Below are 25,956 nucleotides of genomic sequence, written 5' to 3' on the forward strand. Positions count from 1 at the left end.
GCTGTTTGAAATCTGCCTTTACACACTAACAGCTGCTGTCTTGCACACAGGTGACTGGCTTAGTCAATTTGTGAAGCTGCATGTAACATTTCCGTTTGCCAATTAGCTCAGTGAGATAGAGCATTGTTCTTGGTGTTGAAGATTGTGAGTTCAAGCCTCAGCTTGTGCAACATTTCCATATGAGAAATCAACCCAAACTTTTCATAAAGGTCCAGTCCCATGCCAGATGTCCTCAACTGGAAACACAAGACAGTAGTCCTGATGGTGGCGCTACAGCAAGCCTCTAAATTTCAAAACTTTGAAAATTCATAACAAATCAACCATATGTGCTACAGCTTTGGAACTTTAATTTTGCCTAAAATTGCCCGGCCCCAACCATTGCTGCGCAGCAGCTATAATTATCATTAAAACCGTGTTTGATTACCACACTTTGAAAAACTCACGATGATACTGCTCATTGCCTGGAAAAGCAGCAGCAGTACTCAGACACAGGTGCGCATGCGCAGTTTGCAATGTTTGGCCTCTGAAAACATAGTGGAAGGCACCGAAGGCACCTGCACAGACAGTGCTCCGGAGATTTTCACCCCCTCTAAAAGGACAAAGTCTGAAGTCTGGACATATTTTGGATTTTATAACGATGCTGAGGGGAAACTAATTGAAGATAGTCACCCTGTCTGCAGAAAATGCAGAAAAAAAATCTCTGCGAAGGGGGCTAACAAATTTGATGAGCCATCTCCGTGTCCACCACCCACAACTATACAGCTAGTGTACTTGTGCCTGGTACACACTACATGACTTTTCTGCCCGTACTGAAAGTCACTATGCCACATTACATGATTGTGGAGTCATAAAAGCGTGCCGTGACTTGGCCGACAGACATGACACTCTACACAATGGTCCACACCAATTATCCCTGGTCGTCTTTCGAGACGTGTGTGATGTCATCAGGTTATTCTTGTCCTATTTTTATTACTTTTACTATTATTTCAGTCACTGTGTCTGTTCATCTGCTAGCCGAAATGTTATTGTAGTAACGTAAAAAGCGCCAGCAGATGGCAAGAGCTACATTTGAAGTACCGTACGCAAACATGCAAGTCGCTGAATCCTCCACAACCAAGTTCCTACAAATGTTTCACAGTAAAGGTCAATTTAGAAAATGGAGGGATTCTCTCAGCCGAGGTTATATTGGGCTTTTAATTTGAAACAAATTCAGTAAGTGTTGAGTTTGAAATGATGGCACAATGAATTAACTTTATCAAGGCAACGGGATCGGATAAAGTTGGCTGTATTCATAGTTTATGTTAATTCAAACATGTTACTTGGCTAAGCAGAACGCTTCAACTCATTATAATTCAATAACATTACATGATTTACAACGAGGGGATAATAAGATAATATACATATATATATATATATATATATATATATATATATATATATATATTTAACTAATTTGTCATTTCGTCAAGAAATTATTGCAAAAATACCCTGAAATATTGTGATATTATTTTAGGGCCATATCGCCCACCCCTAGTTTAAATGTTGAAATCGAACCCAAGGCCGCTACAGCAAGGACACTGCCTTTGTACATAGGACGCCCACCCTACCCACTGAGCTACTTGGAACCCCAATACTGTGGCCTATTAATAGTTTTATTTGAGAATTCAATTTTTAGTACTTCTTTTATTGCTGCCATTACAAACATTCCCAGCTAGAAAAAGGGTGAAAATAGAGAGTAAGGCTGCACAATTTTGGCTTCTCACAATTAAATGAACATGATTGTCTGCGATATTGACATTTCAAATGCATGCTCCACTCACAGAAAACTGAGCTGCATGCCAAATTAAGCGCCTCCTAAACTAATAGCAGCCTCCAGTTCTGAAGAGCTGTCATGCCGCTATGTGTGCACCCTGCAGCAGCAGACTGTGAAAAACTTTACTGAATGTTGCAACTGCAGACGGCAAGACAAAAGTCATCCATCATCGACCATCATCATCTGTTGTTTGTACACAGGAGAGAACAAATGATATGCAAACAGTGTATGAGATGTGTCTGTGCCACAAAGCAACACAACAGACTTTTAAAACCCTCTGAAGAAACACCATAATCTGTAGTACGGTGAATGCATGAAGGCTAAGAAGATAACCCACTAAAAACATATTTGACTGTGTGCTGAGTATGTGGACACAGCTCTCGCTTTGGTTATACTGTTATTCTGTGTTTCCTAATTCTCACCTTAAATGTTTTCAGAAACATAATGTTTTTTTCTCACCGGCAGCATCTTTTTTCAGTTGTTCCCAATGAGGAGAGAGCATATGTGGCTGCATGCAGCAGCCAAGAGAAAAGGTCCCACGCCCAGTGTTGTTTTTCATAGCGCTCCGCCTTTTTTGTTAGGCTGCTCCAAGGGCTTTCTGTTGAAATTCTCTGAACTTTTGAGAAAGGCACTGGAAATGTCACTGCCACTTCTTTAGCTAGGCTACCGTCTACTGTGACAACAAGGACGAAAAAGCTTATTGTTTGGGTGAGGATTGGTCGCGGACACTAGATGTTGCTGGTGAGTGTTGTGCTTTTATCACTGTTAGCTCTGTAAACTTGACCCTCTGTTAATGTTAATGTCTGTGTCAAGATACTGTTTTTATTAGGAATGCACCGAAATGAACCGAAAATGAGTAAACACTTGGTCGAAAACTGGAACACCGAAAGAAAGTATGATGCCAATTTTTAGTACCATTGCGTTTATGGCTATGACTGTGTACTTACTTCACTAGAATCAAGGCATTGCAATTGCATAAATTAATAATAATAATAATAATAATAATAATAATAATAATAATAATAATTCATGCTTCAAAGAATAAATCAGTTACAAAATTATGAAAATATTTATTTAACACTGACATTCCAACAATGCACAATATAAAATAAAATAAAATTGGCTGCTGAAAGATTGTAAAATTAAAAATGTTCTCTCATAAAACACAAAGTGCATTTGAGTCAAGTGCATTTTACAATTTTCTCTGTAGGACTACTACAACAAAGTGCATTCAGAACAAGTGCAGCTGCTGAAAGAGATAACAATATTTTCTCTGTAGGCCAACAACATAATAGTGTATCAAAACAAAGATTGCCATAGCCCATATGTTAACCGTAGGCCGTTAACAACAACAAAAATCCACCAAGAATTGCAAATGTGCAAAGTAGAGAACAAATATATAAACACTAGTCACAAGCCTGTTCTACTTCTTGAGGTAAAGTGGCAGGCCTTCTCATCGAGAACATGAACTTCAGCACTGAACAGTCTCTCGCTGTTAGTGGTTGTGCACGGAGCAGACAGGTACTTGCTTGCCATCTTTGCCAGTTCAGGAAAGCGGCCTTGGTTATTTTTCCAGTAGGCAAGAGGGTTATCACTTCTGGGGATGGGGACTTCAGACAGATAACCATCTAATTGTTGAGCGGTTGAGCTCGTCTTCTGCCTGACATTTGAAAAAGATTTGAGAGATTTTATTTAAATAGGGCCAGTGCATAAATAAACATTTTGTCAAATTAAAAATAAATGTCTAGCAGAAAAATAAAATTATCTGACAGTCACATACAGTGAGTCAGAACAGAGTAGCCTACCTATTATTTGGGGCACTCTCTTGCAGGATTTCACTGAACATATCAGACAACGAGGGTGCATGCCCCTTATCTGGTGCAATGGCTAAGCTCCAGCCTGCATGCACTTTTATTTAGCTGAACACTGTTGAAACAGAGCAGCTAATGCTGTCATAGAGAGAAGTTAACAGACTAAGAATCCCAGCCAGGCAGGTAACAATACATTGTGTCTTATCTTATAATGGCATGCAGTTTGTCTGTTGACCTAAATCGAAAATATTTCCACACTGCTGATTTTTTCCTGAGTAACTAATGTTATTCTCCTCGTCTTTCTCTTGTCTGCTTGCCATTGTCTCCCTGCTGCTGGGTGGGGACACAGGATTTCAAAATTATGAGCTTATCCTAAAGATGATGTTATGGATCAATATTTTCACTTTGCATCGATGATATTGGATCATTAATAATTGAATCAATATATCGATCTGGATCAAAGGATCGTTACACCCCCAACGGTTAAATCTGCAGATTTTACTTTTGTTTCTCAATAACAAAATAAATATGTTTGATAAGGATCCCTTTGCTTTTTTAATGTATTTTGAGTCCATGATGTGTATGGAATGAGACATTTTGCTTGCACTGAAATGATTAGTCAATTACAAATACAGAAATCAATCGCAAACAAAAATGTCTAACACAAACTGGTTCCAGCCTCTCAAATGTAATGATTTGATGTGACTGTCAGTTCTGCTGCAGATTTTTAGTTTTAAGTTATTGAAACAGTTTCTTTTTAAAAAAAGAATCACAGAAATTAGTCTTGTCTTGTCGTCTACTTGTATGTTGTTGATGAGAGTAGGAAGAAGAGGACAGCAGTATACAAGGTCTTCAGCATGAAAAATCAGAGACATAACAACATCCAACTTCGTCCATCACTACAAAACCCACAGAGAATGTGAACTTGTCTTTTTGTCTTTTAACTCATTAGCTGATCAAACGCAAGCTAGAAAGCTAACGTTTGACCAGATAATCAGAAATTTATATGATTTGGGACTTGCTTGGCCTGAACAATAACTCGCTTTGCTTTGACTTAAAGCAGGTGCCTGACTCGACTCACTCGATTCTCACCACAGTAACTTGGGACTTGTTTGAGATTTGAAGGTTAAGACTTGAGACAAGCCTGTGACTTGTACATGTGTGAATTATTCCCACCTCTGCTGAGAACCTTTTTTTCCGGTGCTCTCTGTGTCATGGAAAATTCATTGTCTATGAAGCAGTTCCAGACTTTACTACTGATTATAACACAAACTAGAGTTTTAGCACTCTAGTTTTTGGATTTGGGAGAGAGTTGTTTGTGTTTATTAATATTTTTGGACTATCTTAGATCACAAGAATAACATTTCTGATGTTTAGAAAATGAGGTGTAGTTCTCCCTTAAAAAATGATCTTTAGGTGAGGCAAGTTAAGTTAATTTATATAGCAAGTTTCAACAACAAAGAAGTTCAAACAGTTCTACATATAACATCAAAAGCATCAAGACAAGGTGCAATAGAAACATATTATAAAAGTACAATTAAAAGCAATTCATTAAAGAACTAGACAATGGAAAATAAAAGGTTAAAATCTACTAAGACAGGAATAAAATACAAGAATAAAAGTTACAGTGCAATGTAAGAAATTAATAAATATTTGATTTAATAAAAGGCAGTGGCAAACAGAAAAGTCTTCAACCTTGATTTAAAAGAAGTGAGAATTGGTGCAGACCTGCAGTTTTCTGGGAGTTTGTTCCAGATATATGGTGGATGAAAACTAAATGCTGCTTCTCCATGTTTAGTGTTGACTCTGGGGACACAAAACAGACCTGTCCCTGAAGACCTGAGAGGTCTGGATGGTTCAAACTGTAGTAGAAGGTCAGAAATGTATTTGGGCCCTAAACCATTCAGTGCTTTGTAAACCATCAGCAGTATTTTGAAGTTGATTCTCTTACAGACAAGAAGCCAGTTTAAAGACCTCAGAACTGGAGTGATGTACTTTCTTGGTCTTAGTAAGGACTCGAGCCGCAGCGTTCTGAATCAGCTGCAGCTGTCTGTTTGATTTTTTAGGGAGACCTGTAGAGACACTGTTACAGTAGTCAAGTCTACTAAAGATAGACGCATGGACAAGTTTTTCCAATCCTTTAATCCTTGATATGTTCTGAAGGTGATAGTAGGCTGACTTTGTAATTGTCTTAATGTGGCTGTTGAAGCTGGGTCTGAGTCCATGACTACACCAAGATTTCTGGCTTGGTCTGTGGTTTTCAACGTTGCCAACTGAAGCTGAGCACTGACATTTGATCTTTCCTGTTTGGCTCCAAAAACTGTTTCCTCAGTTATTTCTTTGTTTAATTGAAGAAAATTGTGGCACATCCAATTGCTGATTTGTTCAGTGCACTCCGTCGCACTTGTATTGAACTATAGTCCCCTGGTGACATGGTTATTTAATTTTGAGTGTCATCTGCATAACTGTGGTAACATATTTTGTTGTTCTCCATATTCTGAGCCAAAGGATGCATGTAGATGTTAAATGGAGAGGTCCCAGAATTGAGCCTTGTGGAACTCAGCATGTCATTTTTGTACGCTCAGACGTGTGATTACCTATAGACACAAAGTAGTCCCTATCCGTTAAGTAGGAATTAAACCAGTGTAGTATTTAGGCAAAATAATATTTTTCACATCAGCGGCGTGTCAAGGGACTATATTCAACTTATCTTGCATTGTAACATGCATTATGACAACTTAATAAGGTTTATGTTTGTTTATAAATGAAGTGGAGGAGCCTACAAGTGTTTTGTTCAGTTTGTCTCAGAGGCTGCAGAGGGACTCCGCAGCTTGCTCAGCTGTCTGCTGCTGCTGTGAGAGATCAAATTTCATTGGGGGTGGGTAGTCATTCAGTTTGTTGCCCTAACCAAAGATACTGGATTACTACTGTACTATACAGTATATACTATACTATACTATTACTACTATTATTACTGGTTTATTCACCATCTTTGCCCTAATGTCTTGGTGTCCTTCTGCTTCTTCTTCTTGTGTAACCTTGTGTGTATTGGTGGTTAATACAGCATTACCGCCACCTAGTGGATTGGAAGCGCATTACACCTGTAATGGGCTTTCATTGGGAAAAATAGCTCAAATGCGACCCCCAGTGGTAAAATTAGGTATATAATTAGATATATCGGTTCAGTTAGATATTTGGCTTTAAATCAAACCGGTTGGAAAATGTTCAAACCGGCACAAGCCTAGTAGTATTACGCCATAAAGTCCCACCCAGTTTTCCAGTGGGTCTAGTAATATGTTGTGGTCGACCGTGTGAAATGCTGCACTAAGATCCAGTAATACTAAGACTGAAATTCTGCCAGTGTCTGTGTTTAAGTGGAGGTCATTGAAGACTTTAACAAGAGCTGTCTCAGTGCTGTGGTGTGGTCAATAACCTGACTGAAGGGCATCAAAACAGTTATTTAGTGCCATGAAGTTGTTCAACTGGTGAAAAACTGCTTTTTCAGTGACTTTACTTTAAAAAATGGGAGGTTTGATATGGGCCTATAATTGTTCAGTAGTGGCGTGTCTAGATTATTCTTTTTTAAGAGTGGCTTGATGACTGCAGTTTTTAGGGCCTGTGGGAAGACATCTTGATAAAAGAGACTCATTTACAATTTGTAGAGGTTCTGAGGCCATGCAATGTGAAGCATTTTTGAAAACCAGCCACAACTGGTGTTACATCTGTAGACTGCAGCTGTCCAAGCATCAGGAACCGCTGGCAGTGCTCGGAATCGGGCTGGTTTTCACGTGATCGGCCATGACCTGCGACCAGCTGGTCAGTCTAAAATATGCCAATTGAAAACGCTGGTCAAATTCCCGGCACGCCACATGATTGACATTGTGTAACATCAGCAGCACACACACACACATGCACATGTGCAACTCACGGCTTGGGCGATGTGAGGAAGGGGACCATGCCTTTTTTACTTATTTATTTTAATACTGTACCTGAAGCTATACTTGAGCAAAAAGGAAAATGTTTCTTAACCTGCGTCACTGTTTTTGTGTGTTTGTTTGTTTGAGATGATTATTGAAAAGCTGGTTGTATCTTGGTTAAAATGTTCTAATAAAGGAAGGACAGAAAATATTGCAATATCTTGTGTGCTGTAAAGTGGTTTGAAAAAAATGAAATCGGAATTGGCCAAAATCGGAATAGCCAGATTGGGTTCTCCCTCCTTCAGACAGACCTGCACTTATCTTGGACAGAGAAAAACAGCGACCTGTGTTTTAGACTTCACAATACAGTTACTGGCTGCCACACAGCCTTAACATTGTTGTTTCCTGGTTGATGAACTGAAGTAAAGCAATGCTCTGCTCACCACTGGATTTGATTGCAGCTTTAGCTGTGATTATAATGATGCAGCTATTAGGCTAATTTCACATGTCCATCCATGCATGACAAATGCCTGTGTGTGTGATTGTGTGTGTGTGTGTGTGTGTGTGTGTGTGTGTGTGTGTGTGTGTGTGTGTGTGTGTGAGTTAGTGTGTGTGAGTTTGAGCTAATAAAGTCTGTGGCAGGTATTCAGTTTCAGGACACATCCATGTGCAGCACCAAAGGGTCACGGAATTGCGAAGGCCACGGTTGCTAGGAGACCATCTCCCTACGCTTTTGTGTTCAAGAGCCTCCAGCATAAACTACCGCATCACACCCACAGACACAAACACACACACACACACACACACACACGCTCAGCAGAGTGTGTGTGTGCACAGACAACACAGGCAGATGACTGAAGACTGGCTGTGATCGGAGTTATGAGCTGGGGATGTTTTTAGTTTCCCTGCTGAGAGCACTACACACTATATTTAAGTAAATTAAGATTTATAGTAAATTAGTTCTTGTAAATATGACTTTTAAGGCCCTGATCACACAGAAAGCGTTTTAGCAGCTGGAGGTGCCTTTTTGTAATTGTTATTAATGAGAATGAAGCTTTTTGCTTGCACTTTTTTACTCATTGCGACGTGCCTTGTGTTACTGCACTCTGGATGCCTGGCGTATTTGCTGGAGTGCTCTGAACTCCTTGAGTTGAAAATACTCAAAGCGGGAAAACGCCCCACGTCATCCCTTATTTTGTCATCTTTTTTCCTGTTGTCCAATTGGATGATTTGAGAGGCGGTAGGTCTTTTGTAATGGTCAAGACAACAAATTTACAGTTGGTAAACAGTGGAGAAGAAACTGGTGGTAGCCGTTGCTGAATACCCAGAGCTATATGGCCTGAAGATAGACAGCAGGTTGTCAAACTGCCCCCATGTCTTGCTAAAATATGCCTGGAAACAGCCATTATGAAGGCGAAGCTCCTGGCGAAGCAACTGGTGGTACCCCCCCTGTGATCCACCCTCTTTTTTAGGGTCTCATGTATCCACACAGATCTCCATTTCCCTGTTTTTACTGATAGCCTCTCACTCTCAACCAGAGATACAGCAAGTACCCTCTGCCTGTTCACTTTAGGAACTAGATACTAAGTACTAAGTCAAATAACTTAAATAAATAAATAAACGGTAGATTGATTACACAGGAAGGATAGAATAAGTAGGTGAGTCCCTGGTTACCTGGCAACAATAAAAAGGTGCAGCAAGCGAGGTTTTTTTTTCCAGTTGTGGCATTCAGTTTAAAACATCAAAACAAAACAGTGTGGTGTGCCTTGTGTTTTGCAACCTGCAAAACGCTTTCTGTGTGATCGGGGCCGAAGTCAACCAACAATTATTGTCACTATTGAGTGATCTGCCATTCATTTTCTTGATGGATTTTTTTTGTGTGTTTATAAAGTGTCAGAAAATAGTAAAAATATCAGTTGAAATAATAGTTGATTAATTTTCTGTTAAACATCTTATAAATCAACTAATAAGCTAATCATTTCAGTTTCATATGGTACAGGTAATTTTATGTCACAATAACACCTTACCACAACAGTCCAACCATTATTTGAATATAACTTTCAATTTGATTATTTACAAGATGCAGTGAAATATGACTTTATTGTCATTACAATAGTTGTGTCTTCATAATATGCATCTACACAAATCTAATATCCACAACTACTGTCCCGTTTTCGGCATGAAAAAGAAACACCTTTGGGTTGAACTACTACTACTATTACTACAACTATACTAAAGCAAAACAGTTTGTGTGGAACATTGTGTAGATGTTAAACTTGGACTTTGAGCTAAACAAAGGGATGTGTTAGTATTGTAGCAATCAGCTAATCTGATGGAGGGGTCTGTAGTTCCAAAGCTGGGTCAACAGACAGTAGACTTTAAGCATAACTCATGCACAAACCTTGTAATGCTACAGGGTAAAATCTGTTTCCCAAAGCTGCTGTTTGGAAGCTGTCTGCCTCCACTATACTGAACACTTCTGCCGCTGCTGCTGCAGCTATTTTTAGTGTGTGGGTGTTGAGGGGTCCAGATCAGCCTACCAGATCATGGAAGCGCTGCAGAGACCCCCCCACCACCACTTGTGCACGAACACACACAGAGCACTACATAACAGTATGGGGTGGGGGTGGTGATGAAGAATGATATCTGATGAAATGAGACAAAATAGTGGCACTGCAAATGTCTAGCACACAGACAAGCTATCTGATCTCTCCATCAGTTGAAAGGGAGGTGGAGAACTGCTGTGGAACATCAGATATGGTAGTATCGGTATGAAGACAGTGTAAGCTATAAGAAATGTTGCAAATCGCCGAATCATCATGTTCTTACCATAGACTGCAGAGTTGGAAATTGGCACCAGCCTCCAGCCAAAGGTATGCAAGTGGCTGCTAGATATGCTTCACTCACCAGCAGAAAAAAACAATGGCAATCTATTGAATGGCTGTTAGATTTTGGAGTCCACCAGCCACAGTGGCAGGTGGACAGAAAAGTTAATTTTCCAACCAAGACAGTTAAAGATGGACGATGTGTCTCTACTTCCACCCACTGTACAAAAATGAAGCCAAAATATTCTGGATACGGTGCTGCCATCTTGCACTGGTTATGTCATTTGGAACCAGTCTGCATAGTAGCGATCTTAGCAGTATTGAGTTTCCGCACCATTTCTGGGGAGTGCCATTGATGGCAAGCACAATGATTGGCACACTCAGCTGTCAATCATGACATCAAAACCTCTTTTTAAAACATTAAATAACTTATTATTATCAAATTTATTAGACAACACTTGAACATACAGCAGGGTGATAAGAATGACATTATATGACAGAAACCATCTTTGAAAAAAAATGTATGTGACTTGTCCTTTGACCTTTCAGTTTGGCCCATGTCTCATCCGCTAAATTGGGGTTGAGGGGTGGTTTATGACCAGTACTGCAGCCAGCCAGCAGGGGGCGATCCAGATGTATTGGCTTCACTTTTGGGGAGCTGTTATGCCATCCATCTATTATACAGTCTGTGGTTCTGACTGATTAGTGGGGTGGGGTGGTCATGACCTGTCTGACAACAGTCATGATTATTTTCATAACAGTGATGTGTAACAGTTTGAAAGGCACTGACAAATGGGGCTGTCCTTCCATAAGGACTTCATATGAGCTCCAGGTAGCTTGTAAAGGTAATGTGGATTTTTTATTTGTAATGTTAAGTTTGGAGGACTTGTTGGTTTTAACTCTCAACCAGCCAGGGTAACCTTGCTGCTACTCTTTGTTATGTGACCGTGAGAGGAGGAGAGTTTGAGAATGCAGAGGACATCACTCTGCTGCTTAATATTTGTCAAGGACGGGAGACAGCGTTCATTGATCTCTTAATGAAGGAAATGAAAGGGAGTGTTAAGGCTCACATAGAGAGCAGCCCCGGGGCAACCTTTGTGCATGCTGGATGACATTGATGTGTATAGATATTGCCGGCTGGCTTTTAATGAGAAAATAGACACATCAAGATTTTTTCAGCACTACTCCTGTACTGATGGACCATCAAAACTGCATGAATGAGACTGACACAGCTGTACAGTTGTTAATACTTCCACCCTTGTAAGCAGAACAGAGTTTACATGAACATGATGCCAGACTGAAAGATAAAGTCCAAATTAAAAAAAGAAATTCAGCCTGATTATCAGTGTGATAAATACTTTGAAGAGCTTTGAGAATACCTTTGGATTGCCTAGTGTTTCATAAGTGTCTGTTTTGTTTGTTAGTATCAACCTTAGCTTTAGAAATCTTTAGCCAGCAGCAGAGACTGAACAATGAGGAACAGAAAGCATTAGACTACTGCTGTAACAATGTGGTGCTAAATACTGATTAATAGTTTTTATGCCTGTGCTGGCGACAGAGGAGGCGGTGGCATTATGTTTTTGGGTTGTCTACCCGTCCCATTCCTGTGAACCCGGTATGTCAAGAACACTGTAAGATAATTTCTTCAGATTTTGCACAAACATTTACTTGGACTCAAAGATGAACTGATTAGAATATGGTGGTCGAAGGTCACTGTGACCTTGCATCCATCTCGTTCTTGATATCTTGATATCTCAAGAAGGCCTTGAGGGAGTTTCCTCAGCTTTGGCACAAACGTCCACTTAAACTCAAGGATGAACTGATTAGAATTTGGTTGTTGAATGTCAAAGGTCAAGGTCACTGTGACCTCACAATATGTTTTTGGCCATAACTCAAGAATTAATTTTCTGATTATGACAAAACTTCACACAAAAGTCTAACAGGATAAAATTATGACGTGATGAAATTTTATATCCCAAAGGTCAAAGATCAGCTTCACTGTGACATCATAAAGTTCTGCAAAAACACTTCTGGCATTGCTTGACATCATATCTCAAGAACAGAAGGGAAGACTTTTGATCAGATACTGGATTGGTGACACTCATCTTGGGTGTCCACCTTGAATCTGTGCTAATTGTATACATCTTCTGTGCTGCTGAGAAGATATGTGTGAAGCATCCATGTTTTCACATACATGGATAAACTGTAAGTGCAACTTGACAGGTGCGCAGAGGCATACAGTAATGAAGCAGTAATTCTAATTTTTTCATAATTATCAATACTATTACAAGCAAGATATCTGGTGATCCTAAATCATGTTATGCGGGAATAGCTGACCACTGCATACAGTGCTGACAGGGGTTGCCACGGTATATCGGTTTCAAGGTATACTGTGATATTAAAATTGACGGTTATCATGCAGCACATTTGCTTATCTACGATATTGAAAAAAAAAAATGCAGCTGGACAGAAAATTTTCCCCTTCGTTTTAGGTAAGTCATGCAGTAATAAAACATTTGTTCAACCAAAAATATATAATATAATATTATATATATATATATAAAATTTACATTCTTTTAAGGGTCATTCTGACAGATAATAAAGTAATAATTCTGTAATACAGACCATAAAACCACAATATTTACTGAGACACTTTTCGTATTGTGAAAATCTCATACCACTGATAACAGATGAAGAATGGCAATTTGTCTGTGTATTTCAATAGAAAAGCACTAAATCTCAGGCATGGAAAGAATTCTGCTGTAAAAATGTAGTTTTTATCTTTCTTAGGACAGTACACTATGGCAATGGAAGTGGTCAGTGCTGGAGGAACAGTGACTGTCAAACTTCAAACTGCTATCATGTGTTTTTGGAATGCCAAAATATGCAGAATTATTGGGAAGAAATACACAAGGCAAAACAATCCCTCTTTAATACGCATATACCATTAGATTCCAAAGTTATATTTTTAGGCTATACCCCCCCTGAAGTAAAAGGTATTGGCAAATACTTTATGGGTATAGATGGACATATTCATACAACTCTGGGAAAAATGGGTGCAATGCGTCAAACCTTTGAGACCTGAGTTTAAGATAAATACTTGAAGGAACATACTACTTTAATTTATTAATTTTTCTTTTTGTCTCTTCTGTGTTCTCTTCTGTGTCCAGATATGGCATTGTAATGTGCAATTTGTGAAGCTTAACTGCTACAAGCATTATATTTACTCATTTTTATCTCATTTTAGCCTTTATCTCTACCTCTCTGGTTGTGTATTGTTTTGTTGTATTGGTTATATTCCCTTTTTCATAGCCATCTTCTTAAGGTGTACAGAGAAAGTAACAATTCCCATCATGTAAATCCCCATTGTCACATCTATCCCATCATTTTTTGTTGGACCAAGATGCATCATCCATTTTCTGGTCAGAGCCTTTATCCCTGGTGGCAATTGTTTTCTTAATTAAGAATAAAAACTTCTTTTTTTTTTTTTTTAACTTTTTTTGTCACACCATCAAGAATATCATGATCGCAAAGATAGCCTGAAATATGGTGATATTATTTTAGGGCCATATCGCCCACCCCTAATCCAAATGAATATGGGGTAAGAGGCTGTATTTGTGATATAAGATTATTTTTTGCAACCTTCTTTTTTATGTTTGGGTGTAGGTGTGGGTTTTTTAAGTTTATTTATTTATTTTTAAGTTCATTTACTTTGTAATTAATGTAATCAGTAGTTCATGCAGCAGCACTGTATGTCTTGTCAAGATTCAAACTCAGTATCATGTAACATAACATCAGTATGTCAAACAGAGATTAACTTGTTTTAGAGCCTGTTGTTCCTGACATGGTCATGTTGAGTGTTTGTGGGTTTTCAATTTTACTGTATCGAGTCCACAGAAGGGGGCCACATAATGGTGTTGTCATGTGTGACCTGAAGTAATTACAGCTTCCCAGTAACAAGAAACCCCAGAGACGTTTACACTCTTTACTGTGCCTGTCCTCGTGGGACTAAACCCACTGTGCATGTTTTAATTCATTGGATTTTTACAGCTGGCAGCCACAGGGAATACTGATGATATGGTGATGATGAAGAGTTCACTTGACTGAACAGACAGACAGGCAAGCATGTGCCAGCATGCAGCACATAGACAGATACAAGATGTCTCCAACCTGCCAGTGTCAGCCGCCAGTCTGGATGCATGTCAGAGGACAGCTGCTGGCCCTAGTGTCACACAAGTGACACTGAGAGCTAAGCAATACATATTCTTTGTTTTATAACTGACTTACAATAACAACATGATACTCCAACTTGGTTGACTTAGACTTAGACTTTATTGTCCCCTTGAGGAAATTCTTTTCTACAGCACCATCTCCATTCCCCAATGTCCACCACAGAACAGAACAACACACCAAATATATACACCAAAACTTCTGAGAACAGGAACTGTTAAATGACAGCAAACTTGAATTACTGCCTGTGGTTGTATGTCTTTGCACACCAGTCAAGTTCTTCTTACATCCATGTCTGTGAAAACACGGAGGCTTCACACCCATTCCCCACCCAACAGCACAGAAGATCTATATCATTAGTACAGTTTCAAGATTAGTGTCTTGGGTGTCCACTGACCAAATACTTCCCCTTCTGTTCCTGACACTGAATAATGGCCAGAAAGTGTTTTATAGAATATTATGATATCACAGTGAAGTTGACCTTTGACTTTTGGATATGAAATATCATCACTTCAATATTTTATCCCGTTAGACATTTGTGTGACGTTTTGTCATAATTATCACTTAATTATGTTATGTATACGAGTTATGGCCAAAAACATATTTTGTGAAGGCACACTGACCTTTATCTTTGACCTTCATCCACAAAATTCTAATCAATTTATTCTTCAGTCCAAGTGACTGTGTCAAATTTAAAGAAATTCCCTCAAGGTGTTGTTGAGATATCGTGATCACAAGAATGAGACAGACAAGGTCACAGTGACCTTGACCTTTGACCTATGACCACCAAAAATTAATTAGTTCATCACTTAGTCCAAGAAGACATTTGTGCTATATTTGAATAAATTCCGTTGAGGCATTCTTGAGATATCGTGTTTACAAAGATGGGATGGATGGACGGACAACCTGAAAACAAAATGCCTCTGGCTATGGCTATTGCTGGCACGGAGGAATACTAAAAAAAAAACTGTGCACCTGTCAGCTGGTTGCTTGGTTAGACTACAGTTTTTACCAAGGATGTATAATAATACCTAGATACTGGACGCCAACATGGCGCGTGTTCAGTCCTATGGATTAACTCACCTGGTGCATACACCAAAAAGGTTTCTTTCTTCTAGATTTACTTGAGCAGCGTGCAGCCCACTGAAAATGCGCAGTAGTGTCCCTGCCTGTGAGTTCCTGCTTGGCTCATAGACTTTACATTGCGAAGAAGTCAGTTTTTTTTTCAGGCAAGGCAATGTTGAAGATGAAGTATAACCTCCATACACGATGAAGTAGAACCTTCATTCATACCTCGTCATATCAGTTTGAATTGATGCCACAATCTTTGGAAGGCTGATACGATGATAGTTGTACATGTGCTTGCTCTGTAATTGTTTAATTTTGTGTTATAGCAGAATAGTTTCTTGAGTACTAAAATGGTTGTTTCTGGTGTTATTATAATGGTTATGTCTTTTGAAGTGTGAAGTCTAAAATATTTCCAAACTGCTGATTTATTCCCGAGATGGGACAAAAAACCTCATCGTCTTGTACTTTGCAGCTTGCCATTATCTTGACAGTAAATAAAGATGTATCTTCAAAATTATTACATATGGAACAATGTTTTTGCTTTGCAACAATGGTACTGGATCATTGGTCAGTGAAGTGATTTTTTTACACCCCCTGTAAGGAGTGGATTAAACAATGTGTTTGTGTCTCTGGTAAGTTGGTAACTTTAGCATCTCTAGTTAAGTAGTTATCTGCACCAGTAACTCAGCATAACTTTCAAGAACAGGTTACATCAGAAAAAGCCTTGTTTCAGGGCTGACACATTATCTGTGTGGGAGTCAGTGTCATAACACTGATGCTCAGATGCAGAATCACAGATCCTTTTCTCATGTAAAATATGTTGTTACATAAATCAGACCCTTTTTTTGTCCAGATAACTCATCAATATCATCACCATCATCATCATCATCATCATCACTATCATTATCATCATCATCATCATAACTAACTTAAAAAAATTATCAGTATTTTTTTGTTTTTATAATGAAGTGGGTCTAATATTTAACTTTTTCTAATTATAAGGTTATATACTATATATTACTAATAATAACTAACCACAGTACAGATGTAGCCATCATGTGTTTGATTAAGGCCATTTTGTAGGGTTCAGATTTTCATATGTATGAGATAAAAATGTTAAGATGTCAGCCAGAAATGGAGTTTCCAACCAACTCATGGAGCTTATGTTTGCTAGCTTGCGCATCACAGCTAATTAATACTGCAAGCAACAGTTGACATTTAAGCAAAATAGACAGACTTTTACTAAAAATGAGAAGCTGCTTTCGTCTGCCTCTGTCTGAGGTCAGGAAACCGTTGTTTATGTAAATGTTTCTCAGCCATCATAAGCTGCATACATGCACTGCCAGATCATAAAGCTTGACAGTCATAGCAACAGTAACTAAGGTGGGCGGGGCTTGGTAAAGGGTCAATTGTGCTGTGGTGCTTTTGAACCAATCATTGACCATTTACTCACCAGTGAAATGTTGTGCTCATGGCAAATGTAACCTTCCGGTTTGGTGATGACAAAAAAGCAATTCTCTCTGGAGACCACAGACTATTAAAACATGGATGGCACTGATAATTTTGAAGGGCTGGATGTGGTTTAACTGCTTGCTACATCCTGATAAAGGAAATAAATGAAGCCAGAAATTTCAAGTCAAATGAGTGCACCTGGGTGGAGACAAGAAAACATCAACCACCACAGCTGGCTTTGATCAATCTTCCAATGCTGCCCTCATATTTCATGTATTTCATTTCAAGACACAGACAACAAGAACAAGAACATCATGTGTTTTCAAATATGATGAATCATTTTGAGAGAGATTTGGAGCCGGCATGTACTGGTACTTTACAGTATTTTGAAGAATATTTGGACATCAGGTAGAGATGATGACCTAATCAAGCTGGTAATTCTGCCCCCAACAATCACGTAGGTCATTGTTTAGTCAGTACTGACTTACATAAGACATCAGCCATGATTGCTAATATTAAGATAAGTGACTGAGGGTGCGTGTGTGTGTGTGGAAAGTGAAAGAGAAGGTCATGCATTTAACATGAGACAGTTTGAAACTGGACAGAGCAGCCATGAATGTTTCATTTGATCCACAGAGTTCATTATCCTGTGTGTGTGTGTGTGTGTGTTTCATGCATGTACGGAACTGAGAGAGCAATGGGGTGTGGTGAAAAGAGCAGCTTCACCAATATGATGGTAAGGTACTGTGACATTGCATCATACAGCGGATGTTTTACATCCTAATGTGCCATCCTCTGCATTTTGGCATTCTTTCCTGTTCCCATGTCTTCCTATCTCTGTGGTGGTGCAGTCAGTCTAGCAGTCTAATAGCAGATGCCACATTGCAGTCTTTGTGCATATGTGTGTGTGTGTGTGTGTGTGTGTGTGTATGTGTGCGTGGCTGTAAGACAGATGCTGGTTTCTTTTTTGTAGAGACTGCAATCTGCAGGGCTTCTAAAGCGAAGTCTTGATATACAGGTTTCAATTTGCTACTGGCCCTTTTACGGCTGAAATCATCAAAAATAGGCTTGCGCATGCTGGCAACAGAGGTGGCCTGTTTTTGCCCAGCCATCCAGACTAGTTTGCAAGATTAAACACTGAATTAAAATTATTACCAGCTAAGGTTGGGTGGTATCTATTTTTTCATACTGTCATACCTCCCTGAAATTTCACTGGGGTATAGAGGTGATTTTGCTACATTCCACAGACTCTCCTAGATTAATAAATAAACTAAAAACAGACTCACAAAATGTCAAGAGAGGTAACATTCTTACAACTATTTTCCTTTCCTCCATACAATCTCTAAATTCATGTTTTTGTGCCTCTGCGTCAGCGATAGCCGTGGTCAGGTTATGTTTGGTATGTTTTTGGCTCTGTCCATATGTTCATCCGATCCTTTGGAACATGATATCTGAAGGAAATTTCTTCAAATTAGGCACAAATGTCCACTTTGTCTCAACAATGAGCTGATTAGTTTTTGGTGGTCATAGGCCAAAGGTCAAAGTTACTGTGACCTTGTCTGTCTCATTCTCATGAATGTGATATCTTTTTTTTTTTTTAATCTTTATTTCGAACATAGATAAAATAGAACAAAATGTAGGTGATCAATAAGGTAATCAGTCATACAAGGAAAAAAAAAACCCAAAAAAACAAAAAAAAAACCAATCATAGTAACAGAGGTAAATGTTTAGCGTTCGAAAAGGACTAGGTAGAAGTGATGCACTTATTTTGACCTGCCCCTTATTTCAAGTAATGTTGCTACAAATAAATATAGATTCAGAGATGCATAATAGTATGCATACATACATAATCAAAGAAATACAATCACAAATGCGAGTTGGAATACTTCTGGTTCTAACTATATGTAAGTGATACGAGAAAACCTAGTTGCAATGTGGATTGGATACCCATGGAAGGAAGGTACTTACTGCCCGCTGTGCTACTGCCCGCTGTGCTTCATATTCATGCAATCTACTGTTTTTGAACAATCTTTTAAATTTGTTTAAAGTGCGGCTGTTTTTCATTTCATCTGTACATTCATTCTATGTTTTGACTCCTTTGACTGTGATGCTGTGATATTTGGAATTAGTTCTTACCAGGGGTTTATTGAACATGTCAGATCCTCTCAAGTTATGGTGCTTGTCTCTTGCTCTGAACAAATTCTGAATATTTTGTGGCAATGACTGATTTTTTTAGCTTTATACATAATCTGTACAGTTTTGAGGTCGACTAAATCCTTAAATTTGAGTGTTTTTAGTTTGATAAAGAGTGGGTTTGACGGTTCACTGTAGGTAGTTTTGTTTACTATTCTTATCGCTTTTTTTTGTAGTGTAAATATTGATTTGGTGTTGGTATTATACGTGTTCCCCCACACCTCCACACAGTAAGTTATGTATGGAAGTATAAATGAGCAGTACAGAAGGTATAATGACTTTTGACACACGCGATCTTTAACTTTGTAAAGGATTGCGACTGATTTTGATATTTTATTTTTAATATAATTAATGTGTGGTTTCCAACATAGTTTATTATCAATTATTGACAATTTTGCTGTCAGAAATTTTATTTCAGATACTCTTTCTATTTCTATATCATTTATTGTGAGTTTTTTGCTTGTGGAGGTTGCAGGATTTCCAAATATTATGAATTTAGTTTTGCTTAAGTTCAGTGTTAGTTTATTGTAGTCAAACCAACTCTTTAGTTTTTTTTAAATCATTTTCCACATCGTCCAGAAGCCGTTCCAAGTTGTTACCACAGCACAATAAGTTGGTGTCATCTGCAAATAATATTGTTTTCATTATTTTGGAGATTACACATATTTCATTGATGTATAATATAAACAGCAATGGTCCCAGAACAGATCCCTGTGGAACCCAACATGTGACATCCATCAGATTAGAGTTGACGTTATAAATATGAACATATTGACTTCTATTTTTCAGGTAACTACTTAGCCATGTTAAAGCAACCCTTCTAATTCCATATTTGAATAACTTTTTTAATAATAAGTTGTGATCAACAGTGTCAAAAGCTTTTTTCAGGTCAAGAAATACACCTACTGCATATTCTTTAATTTTAATTGCTGTTGTTATTGAATCAACAAATTCAATTATTGCACGGGCAGTTGTTCTTTTGGATCTGAAACCATATTGCTGTTCACATAGTATTTTTTTTTTGTGATGAATTCATTTAGTCTTGTGTAAAATATTTTTTTTCCAGTATCTTGGAGAACTGTGGGAGTAATGATATGGGTCTATAGTTTGTGAGTATGTGTTTATCTCCAGTTTTGTATATTGGTATGACTAGAATTCCAATCAGTTTATTTTTATATTTCTTATAAAGAGTGTTCATCTTCTGCTGTTCTTTTCTTTAAGAATTCTTTATATAATAGATTTTTTTTCTTACACGCATTTTGTAGTCCCTTGGTTAGCCATGGTTTATCAGGAGATTTATGTTCGATTACTTTGTTTACTAATGGACAGTGCTTGTTATAGAGCGATGTAGTTAGGGTCAGAAAATGTCCATATGCTTTATTTACATCATTCACATATATTTTGTTCCAGTCTTAGTCTAACAGGTCCATCTTAAGGGAATTAATTGCGTCTTGTGTTTTATGTCTGATTGTTTTTATTGTTTGAGTGTCTCTGTTGGTCCTAATGTAGCTCTGTACTAGTGCAAAAACTGGTAGATGGTCACTTGCATCGTTTATTATTAACCCACTAGTTATTTTCCTGTCAATAATATTTGTAAATATATTGTCTATTAGCGTAACACTGTGTAGGGTTATTCTTGTTGGTCGAGTAATTGAGGGATATAGACTCATACTATACATAGAGTTGATAAATTTTGCAATTGTGTTGTTTTCAAGCGGATTTAGGAGATCAATGTTGAAGTCTCTGCAGATGAGGACCATTTTCTTATTAGTAATTGAATCAAACAGATGCAGTATTTTCTCCATGAAGGTTTTTAAACATGATCCAGGGGTCCTGTAGATACAGCTAATAAGAATATTTTTTGACTTTTCAATCTCAATTTCAATGGTGATACATTCCATGATGTTGTGCAGTGTTAGTGACATGCTTTTTACAATTTTACTATTGTAGTTCCTATCTACATATAGGGCAACCCCCCTCCCTTTTTCCCACTTCTGTTTATGTAGTAGATGTCATATCCCTCCATACCGACCATATCAACTTGATTCTCATTTAGCCAAGTCTCTGAAATGGCTACCACTGTAAAGTTTTTGTTAAACTGTGCTAAGCAGGCTTTGATCTTGGAATAGTTAGAATTGAGGCTCCTACGGTTGAAATGTATAATTGATATTGTTCCATCCATTGTTATGTTCTGATTGAATTGTTCGTCTGTATAGTATTCACAACAGTGATTATGGGCGCTGACGTAGAAATTGTTTTCAGGATCAATTTCATATTCTAAATCTTGTGATTTGTGCTCTGTGTATTCAAATGTTTTTAGTCCCAGGTATTCATGCTCCATTAAGGGTGATGGTGGTGGATCAGTACTTGTCATAGGGTCAGTTCATTGGATGAGTTGTGTCATTGCTTGTAGCAACTGTCTGAGTTTTTAACTGCAATATTTGTCCAGTTCAGTGATGTCTTTGATGACCAAAACCTAGGCTTCTTCCGGTGATCCTTTCAGTTTTATGTAAACCTTACAGTTAGATGTCCATGTTGACTGGATTTTGTTTTGTTTTCTCAGGATGTGTGCTTGTCTTGCAATGTCAGCGTTTTTCTTGGTCAGATGTTCATTGATGTATACACTGGTTCTTTTGAGCTTTCTTCCCTGTCTTAACAGTGTGATTTTTTGTTTCCGGTTTACAAATGTTTGGTTTTTCATTTTTATTTTACCGTGGAAGGAGGTGGCAGGCCTCGATGTCCCTACTGTCCAAGGTTATTCCTTTGCTGTCAAAGAAGGTGATGATTTGTTGTTCCAAAGAGTCCAGGTCAGTTTGGGTGGGCTCTCGGCTCTCTGCTGCAGCTGCAGCTCGAGCATATGACCCAGGTCTGGTCTCCAGTCCGCTGATGATCAGATCATTCATGCGGGTATACTGTTCAAGTTCTGACACTCGGCACTCCAAAATTGCAATCTTTTTATCTTTTTCTGCATTTTGTTTCTGGAGCTCTTTGATTTGCCCAACCATATCCAGTATCAGGTTTGCTGAGTGGAAATATTTGATATTTCTCCAGACATGTAGTTGAGCGATCTCTTTATCTCCTCCACTTCCTCCTCTGTGACTGAGTTCTTCTTTGGTGGCATGTTGGCTGACGCGCCTAGTGATGACGATAACGTAGGCAGGGGCTACCAATCCTCGCACTGAGCGGCAGAAAACAAACCAAGCGAAGGCAGAGAAGAGAACGGCCGCAACTGAGGACTGTTTAGCTTACTACAAGTAACGGCGATGAATTGCGGTACACACACAGCAAAGTCGACTCAGACACAGACACCAGCTCTCTCACAGACACGAGTCTACACGTGGTTCTGGCTGGGAGTCTGTAGAACCCAACCACACTCAATGGCCAACCAAGGCAGTCAGTAATGGGGTACCGATCAGAGAAGCCTCAGCTGGCAAAGCAAGTAACTCTCAACCACAGATTTAATCCCCACACACATAGCAATTGGTAACTTACCCCAGTGAAGGTGATCGCTGCTGGGAGAGTAGCTGCTGGACAGCGAGTTAGCATGCACAGCTCACAGATGCAAGTCCGCAGCAAAAGTGGAGAGTGGAAACTCCCCACCGAGCCGCTTGCAGAGGAGAGTACAGCAACAAGCCGTTACAAAGTTTTACCGGAGGACTCCAATCTGATCAGCAACTGACCAAAACAGTACAGCCAGGTCTTGGCCAGTGGAGAGGGTACAGACCCACAACACACCAGCGTAACAGGGAAGTGACGAGCGTGCGACAAGCGTGCGACAAGCGTGCGACAAGCGTGTGACGAGCGTGACGAGCGTGACGAGCGTGAGTGACGAGCGATATCTTAAGACCACTGTGAGGGAATTTCTACAAATTTCTTCAAAAAAGGGGCGTCAGTGGCTTAGTGGATAGAGCAGGCGCCCCACGTATAAGGCTGTTGCCGCAGCGGCCCGTGTTTGGAGTCCAGCCTGTGGCCCTTTGCAGCATGTCATCCCCTCTCTCTTTTTTCTTCAAAAATACTCCTCAGATGTTCACTTGGACTCAACAATGAACTGATTGGATTTCAGTTGTCAAAGATCAAGGTCAATGTGACTTTGCATCTCAAGAGCACCCTAAAGGAATTTCTTAAAATTTGACACAAACATCCACTTGAATTGGAGAATAAACTGATTAAAATTTTGTGGTTGAGGGTCAAAGTTCAAGGTCATTGTGACCTCACAAAATATGTTTTTGCCCATAACTCAAGAATTCATACACTTATTATGACAAAACTTAACACAAATGTCTAACAGGATAAAATAATAGAGTGATGATATTTTATATCCAAAAGGTCAAAGGTCAACTTTACTGTGCCATCATAATGTTCTGCATAAAACACATTATTCAGTGTCATATCTCAGGAACAGAAGGGGAGACTCTGGATCAGATACTGAATTGGTGACACTAATCTTGAGTGTCCACTTTGAAACTGTGCTGATTGTATAGACCAGCTGTGCTCCTGGGGGTACAGTGGGTGTGAAGCATCCATGTTTTCACAGACATGTGTGTAAACTTTGAGAGAAACTCGACTGGTGCGCGGAGGGAGACACCTGGGGGGCGGTAATTCTAGTTTTTCAAATTTATATCTTGAATAATAATCTAAACTTAAAAATAACAATTATATTCAGTTTTCTTCACAGAAATGAATAAAATCCTAAACTATAGGCCTACTAAATATATTTTAAACAGGTTTCCTTACACCCCTTAAAATGAAGAAGGCCTCGAGACCACCCATGAAGCTTTGGTGACCCCTTGTGGGGGTCAGGACCCCAGGGTGGGAACCAATGCAGTAGATCATTGAGCTCTGCACTATGCCAGCTAGCAAGCCAACAGCACAAAATAATAATAATGCAGGTACAATTCCGTGTTAGGACGTAGTTTTCTAGTTTGTCAATGAAAACACAAGCCTTATACATAGTGGTCTTGTGTCCTTGTCTTTGGCAAGGGAGGATTTTTGATTTCAAGACACAAATCTCTGAGTCATGGTATTTGACGTTCTGTGCATGACCACAGATAATATCGTTGCTAAGCATCTAGTGACTTGCATGATGTAGTGTTTACACTGGGTTTCTCCACTAAATATTGTATATATATCAGGACATTCTGCTACAGCATTGTTTTGAATTCAATTTCAGTTTTCAATTTTATTTATAAAGCCTAATATCACAAATTTACAGCATATGACGTCTCTCTGTCCTTGGATCCTCACAGCGGATAAGGAAAATCTCCCCCCAAAAAACCCTTAAACAGGAAAAACTGGTAAAAACTAAGCCTGAACAATATATCTTTTAAGCATCGCCATTGCGATACACATGTGTGCAAGTGATGCGCGTAAATCTTGCTTCCATTTTAATGACTGACCAACAAAAGATGTCTAATTTAGTGGAATAAAGAATAAACGGCCTATTCAAGTGCTGGAATTTGTTATTTAAGTGACAACGCCTGAACGCAACACAGGCTCCGCTCCACTGACTGTGTGCACAGTGCCATGCTGTGGGTTCGGGCCTGTATAAATGTCTCGGACTCGGGAAAATGCGGCCTGAGCCGTGCTCTAGTGTGCTCACCTGTGTCTGTGTGTGTGTGTGTGTGTGCATGCGCGTGCTCGGGCCGAGCTCTACTGTGTGCGATACAGAGAGCAGAGTAGGGTTGTAAGGCGTGACCAGTAGAGACAGAAATTACATGCCGTCTTGTAAACGATATAAGTCATCACATTATAAGGTGAAATGTTTCACCGTATAACATGATAAATAGTATAATGTTATGTTATTATATGAAGCGTCCGTCATGCAAAATGATAAAACTTTAGTCAGAGCTTTAGTCAAGACAGAGCCCTCTCCTCTCCTCATAATATGCTTTACTCACAAGTGTGTGAATTGACCTGGATATGAAGTGTCCGTAGCGCCAAATAATATAACGGTAGTTTCTAAAGAGCTAAGGCTAAAAAAAATAAAATAAAAATAATCAGAAGCAGCAGTGCTAGTTGCATATAGGGGAAACACTGACAGAGATGGTGGTTTCACCATGTGAAGTGCCTCACAAGTGCCTATTTTTAATTTTATGCTATTGCATTCAAAGCAATATCAGCCTAATAATTCCAGAATGATTCATTCTCATCAAGTAGAGCTACTAAAGTCATCTGGTGGAAAATAATGCATCCTTAAAAAGATATATAAATCGCAATATCGCTGGGGGCAAAAAAAAAAAATTAAATTTTTTCCAATATCATGCAGCCTCATCAACCTGAGCAAATTACTATTATAGACTATAACATACCTGAGATGGGGTAACGGGAGTTTAACTACAAGCTAGGCGGCTGAAAACAGTGCATTTCTCCACCTGTAAGTGATGCATTTTCATGAGATGTTTGGAAAGATTGCTCATGTTTCTGCCCTAACATGCAAAGGAGGTGTTGAACTTGTGGCAACAATCAGTGTTGGTATCAATTCTTGTGAAGTATAACCATACTTAGGAGCATTTTGCTCTCTTTGCCATTGTCACTCTGCACGTTTACATGCACAGTTAGGTGGAGCTACAGTTATAGCTTGACTAGGCCATTTAATTGGACTGCTGTCCTTGTCCCAGTATACAAATGTGGGAGGGGAATTGATTTAT

At 38.9% G+C, this 25,956-nt stretch overlaps 1 protein-coding gene across 1 annotated transcript in view; it reads left to right on the top strand.

Annotated features, from left to right (window-relative positions):
- Positions 1–25,956, top strand: part of arhgap39 (Rho GTPase activating protein 39) — a 242,489-nt gene that overhangs the window by 71,044 nt on the left and 145,489 nt on the right. The gene's annotated exons all lie outside the window — the stretch shown is intronic.

The sequence above is a fragment of the Epinephelus lanceolatus genome, chromosome 6, assembly GCF_041903045.1.
Source record: "Epinephelus lanceolatus isolate andai-2023 chromosome 6, ASM4190304v1, whole genome shotgun sequence".
NCBI lineage: Eukaryota > Metazoa > Chordata > Actinopteri > Perciformes > Serranidae > Epinephelus > Epinephelus lanceolatus.